This window comes from Ictalurus furcatus, chromosome 14, assembly GCF_023375685.1.
Source record: "Ictalurus furcatus strain D&B chromosome 14, Billie_1.0, whole genome shotgun sequence".
NCBI classification, from domain to species: Eukaryota; Metazoa; Chordata; class Actinopteri; order Siluriformes; family Ictaluridae; genus Ictalurus; species Ictalurus furcatus.
In genome coordinates, this window is record NC_071268.1 from 10,030,863 (window position 1) to 10,038,073 (window position 7,211).

Below are 7,211 nucleotides of genomic sequence, written 5' to 3' on the forward strand. Positions count from 1 at the left end.
GTTGGACCCATGGTGGTCCATTTTCGTTGATGAACTGGCAAATTATGCTTAGTAGTAGATGAGCTACAATTAATAACACTTACTAGTGATCGGTTTACCTGATAAAATGGCCGATGTGTATAAGATACAAGGCAAGAGTACAACAACAAACCTTGCACTTCAATATAGTATCGCTTGGTTGTAAATGGAAACCAGCAGTTAAAAATGCATACAGTATGAGGTCATGTATTGAGGTACTACAAAAAAAAAAAGTAAAACAGGCTACAATTATGAGTAATTATGAGTGTTGAGGTTGAATTAACATATAATGCTTTCTCTTGCAGTTAACCAAAAGTATATGACTGAAATGAAATGTATAATCCATCTCTTTTAAGCATGGATTAAAAAGATATAACTAGAGAGCAAGATTACTCTGAACAAATTCAAATAGATGCCTCCATTTGTGAGTTTCTGGATAATTAAGCTAAGAAATGTCCTTAAAATAAATACATTGGGAGATTTTTATCCCCTCTCTCAAACGTTTTCACCCTTCTCTCTTTAAAATTCTTCAAGGGTTGCTTGGGAGTTCTTAGCTTTCCAAAGATGGCTGTACTTATCTGATATTGAAACACTCCGGTGTAAGGTTCTATATAGACCCTTTAAGGGTTACACTCAGAGATACATGATGAAGAACGCTTAAAGGTTCCAGATTTAACTTTTGTACGCTTCAGCCAGAGCCAAACCAATCCCCATTTGCGGTTTGCTATGCATCCACTAGGGGGCACCACAACACCATCTGCCCGTTCTTCCTCTTCATGGAGTACCATTCCTCATTTGTGACATTACACACAATAACGGTTGGAAATCATTTTCACAGAAAAGCCAGTGACGCAAATAATTACATTGTGTTGAAAAAGCCTGTTGCTAGTAATGTTGATTTAGCACAACCTATTGTTGAATAAATAAATGCTCTGATAAATGAAATATTACACAACATTAATCACAGTGGTAAAATAGAAAAGCATTCTGAATATCACTGTAGTGCACCAGATGAAAAACGATTAAAATGAGTGGTTGGGTTTTGCCTCCCCATGGGAAAAGGGTTTATTTCTCCTCCCATTTCCTTTTCTACCTGCCCTCTTAAGTGAAAGACATGTTTGGTGGAATGTAGCCTATGATTCATCAGGCCAATTATGTTTGAGTCAGGCTAATTATGTATATAAGTCTTTAGGCAAACCAAGTGAATCCAAAGGATATGATGCAAAATGACATGAGAGCAGGCTTTACAGTTCAGACTTCAGTCTTCAGGCTCACATATTATGGCAAGTAATTATCATACAGTATATGATGTTGGTGAGTCTTCAATGTGGTGTAGCCCCATCTCTTAATCTGTATATAGGTGCACTAACTGGAGATTCAGCCATGTTCAAGCAGGAATATATACGCTGTAGCATTGTTTGTGGAGAACTGCACATCAAAATCTCGTTGTGAATGTACAATGACAAAAAGGGTATTTTTATACAAATACTTTTGTCCAACCAAATAACCAAACAACCAAATAATTAATAAAAATATTTGCAATTGACAAAAATCCAACTGACCAATGCTACTTTATTCTTTCCTTGTTTTAATGTGTCACACACCTTCAATCATCATTTAGTCATTTACATTTGGTGTGCTTTTGTGAACATCTGTATAGGGATCCTCCCAATTAGCATTTGGTTTCCTTGTGATGTCACAAGCTTTCCAGAATGACAGCTGACTCAGTGTGACAGTGTTGCTCGGTAATCAGGTTTTTCACTTTCATATTATAGACAGTACTATGCCTAAATTGGTACAGTACAAACCCATTGGCACTGGAGATGAAGTAACTATTGTGAGAAAGACTCCTAGAATGAATGCTTGTTTTGGTTTCCAATTTTAGATTTAGAGTCATTATAGTGAGATTAACATTCCATCCGTTAAAAAAAAAAAAAATGATTGAAGAGCCTCTGGGGGCTCATTTCCCTTCTCAAAGGAGCACGTGGTTCAGTCTGAAGAGGCATACAGTGTAGAGTCATTTAAACATGGCAACAAATCATGTTAAATGCAGTAGCTCGAAAACAATCATTTCCAGAAAAAGCATAAAGCTGGATTATAAAGAAAACAAGAAAGAGCTAAACTAAAAGGAAGAAGCGAGGGGAAATTGTTAAGTAGATGCTTCAGGAACCTCTCAACCTGTCTATTATTTTTAGAAAATGGGCCCAGCAGAATTGTTAAATACTGCATCCACTCTTCAGTACAGAACTGGGGAATCATTTTCAGTCACAACCCTTCTTAAAAATCATCTTCAGCCACAGAAACCCAGTGGGACTTGCTATCCCAGTTCTTCAAACCTCGCTCACACTCCATTTTCATATTGTGTCTGTCACTGCAAATGCGAGACTGGAGTTTTTTTGGGTCCCCTCCCCGAAATTAATGATAAGCTCAGCCATGGCTCTGTCTTGTCTCTTTCTATGCCCCAAAGAGTGCCATCAAATACAGACAGCTTTTCGAAATACATTATTATGGTCCTGTTTATTAGGACCAGTGCAGAGTTGAGTTATGTCAGGCCTTAAGAAGTGGAGACAAATAGATTAGTGAATTTCTCATCTAATTAGCAACCAAAACAGCATTCATGTCAAAAGCCCACAGAGATCTCGAACAGAAGTGTCTTGCAGATGCACTCAGAATTATGGTACTGAACATCTTGTGTGTGTTCTAATTGTTCTGTCTTTGCTCCCTGCCAGTGTTGAGACATGTCTGTCTGTCTGTCTCTCTCTCTCTCTCTCTCTCTCTCTCTCTCTCTCTGTGTGTGTGTGTGTGTGTGTGAGATGCTGAAAGAATGCTGCAGTATAAAGCTGCGGCTGATTCAACACACCAACACACATCATTAGTTCATGATTAGATGTAGTGGGTGTATGGGCTTAATTTGATATGTTAAAACACATAGAGGAAAAGACAAATCTTTGTAGACTAAGACTCTGTGCCTGAAATCACATCTTCAGTCATCATTCACTATTTACTATGCAGACTGTTCTGTACTGGGCAGCAGCAGGAGCACAAGAGAACAGACTGTTCTATCAAGTTCACCGGAGACTTTCAGGAGGTGGAGGGAGATGAATGCAAGTGCAAGCCATTTATTAACAATCCAAATCAGCAGACGAGCTTGTGGTCAAAAACAGAGGTCGAATGTCAGGCAAACAGAGCAATGCAGGGCAGTCAAAAATGAAAATGAAGGGCAGAAGTAAAAAGTCAAATCCCAGGAGTAACAAACTGACAACAAAACACTGGAGACTCTCGAGCAGCTCAACAGGAAAGTGTGTGCACTATCATCAAGAGACCACAAGTTCAAATCCATCCATGGCTAGGGGCCAAAGGAGCAAAATTGGCTGTGTGTTGGAGGGATGCCATCCTCTCTTTAACTTGTCAATCACAATGACACAAGACAATTGTGGATTAGCCATTTCTGAGCTCATGTATGTGAAGAAGGCAGAGAGCGCTTTCCTCCAAGTGTGTTATGTTGCGCTGTGACACAGCATGACGCAGATCGGAAAGATGCAGTTGGCTGGCTTTATATGTCTCTGAGGAAGTATGTAAGCTTTCACTATACCTGGTTGGTAGGTTCCTGCCTCTGCCCAGTGTGCGGAGAGAATGATCGTTCTCCCTGTGCTTCGGAGGTTTCCTTCCCCAGTCCAAAACATGCATTGTAGGCTGATTGGCATTTCTAAATTGCCCGTAGTGTGTGTGTGTGTGTGTGTGTGTGTGTGTGTGTGTATGATTGTGCTCTGCGATGGATTGGCACCCCGTCCAGGATGTCTCCCACCTTGTGCCCCACGTTCCCTGGGATAGCCTCTAGGCTCCCTGCGACCCTGTGTAGGATAAGTAATACAGAAAATGGATGGATGGTTGGTAGTTTACATGTGATAAAGGAGAGATGGATGATGGATGGATATTTACCAAACTGTAGAGAAAATGGAGGGAACAGACTAAAGAGGTGAATGAACTTGTCTAAATACGTGGACGTATATGAAGGTTAGCAGGAAAGTGAGTGTAACTGGCAGGAGGGTGAGACCAAGATAATATTTGGACTGGATTAGTAGTGGATTTGGAAACACATCATCACGACCTATCATCTCCTAATCCACAGGTTCCCAACCCTACTCATGGAGTACCGTGTACATTTGAGTGTTTTCCCTGCTCTAACACCCCTCTTTAACTAAGGAAGAGAGGATAATTATCTGACTGGGAGCAGGAAATACTAAAATGTGCAGGACAAGAATCTACTCCCGGATCAGGGTTGGGAATCAGGCCTAAACAATGCAAAAATGACATTTTTATTTTTAGAATTTATTACAACAGATCTAAAAACAGAGAAATATAGAAGTATTAAAAAATTCTGTGCAAAATAGACCATTAACAAGTGCTTGTTTGTTTTAGTCATTATTAAACAACCTTTATAAATTTACATTTATATATAAAATTGGCCTGGCAAGTAAATTCGGGGCTAAAAGAAGACATTATGGAGAACCAGCATGCCCTGGTGCCCTGGTTGTAAACGAGGCTTACGGTGCACTGTGTGTAATAATATACTGAACTATTTAATTAGACCATTTGGTCCGCACTCCAAAATGTCTGAGACCCAAATAGTGCATTATAACGTAAACAGGGAACAAACATACACACAGCAAGACACTGAGCATTGCTCAATGCAGCCAATGGGCTGTGACCACTCTAATCTCACTACTACGAGCGAGTTTATTCTAAATGAAAACAACAGATCCATTTAGGAAAATAATGGAAGCTTGCCTCATGGCAGCATATCGATTTACCATTTTTGACACAGCCAAGCTTTAGTATGTGCAGATGAGACCTGGATATTACTAGCCCCGTCGTATTCCAGAGTGAGTGCACCAATCCATTTTGTTCTCAATCAATCAGAAAGAACTAAGAGGTGTGTGTGAGAGAGAGAGAGAGGGAGAGGCTGTGTCCGAATATCCCTACTACCCTACTGTACAGTAGGTGAAAAGCAGAACGTCAAACAAGTAGTATTTCGGAATTCTCAGTATTCATAAATCAGTAGGCAAGAAATACCCGGATGACCTTCTGCTTCTGCAGAGATTCTGCAGTATGGAAGCAATGAACACTGCGCTATCCCATAAGGCAACAGGACTGAAACGTGGAAGAGTTTCAAAAATGAGAATCAAAAATGGCGGAAGGCAGCGCATCGGTTCTTTTTAAGTTGTAGGTCACATGACTGCCAACATGGCGGAGGTAGCATGTCCGGATCGTATTCATATTACACACGTATACTGATCAGTACGTACTGTATCAACGGCCGAGCTTTAGGTACTGAATCGAATGCAGTAGGTACTGTCACAGTATACGATTTTGCACGCAGCCAGAGAGAGTATGTTGCACACGGAGGAGCCAGGGAGAGGAAAAGGGGGCGGAGATTATCATCATTGAGTCATGCACGTCTGTTTCTCCACCCGCCCACTCTTTGGTTGGGAAAAAATATCAGTTACAAAAGTTTTCAATCCCTTTCAGGAGTGTAAACTTGAACATGTAAACTGAACTTGTATGCCCAGCCTTTGCCTTTATATCTTTCTTTATTTTGTAACCTTTTCTTTTGTGAATAGATTTTGGATCCTCTCAGCTGCAATATTCAAACCTAACTCTTCTTGACATCTCGAAGTCTGTCAGATGACACAAACTGCCTTCAGCTGGGTTTTCACTGTATGATTTTATGCCCAATTTTCCTGTCACCTACAAAAATCAAACACTGTAAAAAAAAATAAAATAAATAATATATATATATATATATATATATATATATATATATATATATATATATATATATATATATATACATATATATATATATATAAACAGCCCTTTGGTCGTGAATTGAGATCGATGCTCTTAGAATGCGACCGATTTAGTGTCATTACACCCAAGGACAGTCAATTATGTCCGAAATTTCTAACTGAAATCTGTGTGAGTACAGCTACGATGCTCTTCTTGAAGCCAGCAATAGGAGGACAGCATACCATTACTCAAAACAGAGGGCACAGCTACAAATACAGTAGTGTCAGTGGTGAAGTGTGAAACACTTGTGTGTTTCGGTTTATGCGATATTTTCGGCACAAGCTCGGATCACACTAATTGATGACATAAGCAAATTATACACTCTGTTCTGTCAAGAATTCCCTCAAAAGGTTTACATTTTAATCTTTCAGATTGAATAATCTTAATCTCAAATTGCACAGTATAAACTAGCTTTCTTTATTTTCTGTTATTTTATATTGTGGTGTTCTTATGTTTCTATTTAGTATGCTTCTGTTTTGGTCCATTCTCCACCCCTGCCACGTCATTGGTCGGTTCCCTGATTGCATTCACCTGTTCGGTGTTAGTTCTTGACTAGTTTGCCTCTTAATATCATCAATACGTCATCGATTATTGTCCAAGTCTTACCACACAATGCGTTGTTAGTTTTAAAGGCAGGTTTATACTTGATGCATGACTTTGTGTGCATTGTTCACATACTTGCCTGCATATCTTAAGTACGCTTGGAGGATGAAAAGTGACGTCAAATAGATAATATGTCAGAGCCAAAACATCCTTTTCCATCTGGCCTGTTAAACTGTATTATTTGATGGTTTCGTGCACAGCGATGATAAACACACTCACAAACGTTGTTGTCATGATTGTTGTCATGAACTTAAGTCCAAGCCATGTTTCCCATGTTTTGTGTTTTATGTTTCATTCTACTTCCTGGTTTAACCCTAGTCTCCTTTCCTCAGTTCTGTTTAATGGACTGCTCTTTATTAAGTCTGCCTGCTTGTGTTCTGCTTGTGCTGTGGACTGAGTTTACAATTGTTGGATTTAAAAGCACTTGTGTCCTGACACACTCTCTACATGCCACACATTTCAGCTGCGCTCCATATTAGCACATCATCATCTTCATTGATATATGTGAGCACTCCATTCTGTCCTCATGTTCATAAGCTCCTTTGTTCTTTGTCAGATGTCCATGTCTTCTGTTTACCCCTGCAGGCAATGCTGTGTGCGTGGTGTGTGCGTACATCTCACTGCTTTCCTGATGACCCTGGAGGTGGTAGCTGACATCAACAACCACCACCACCACCTCTTTAATCCATCCTAATTTAGCAGACACACACACACTTTTACACTTGGCCCTTTCTTAAGCC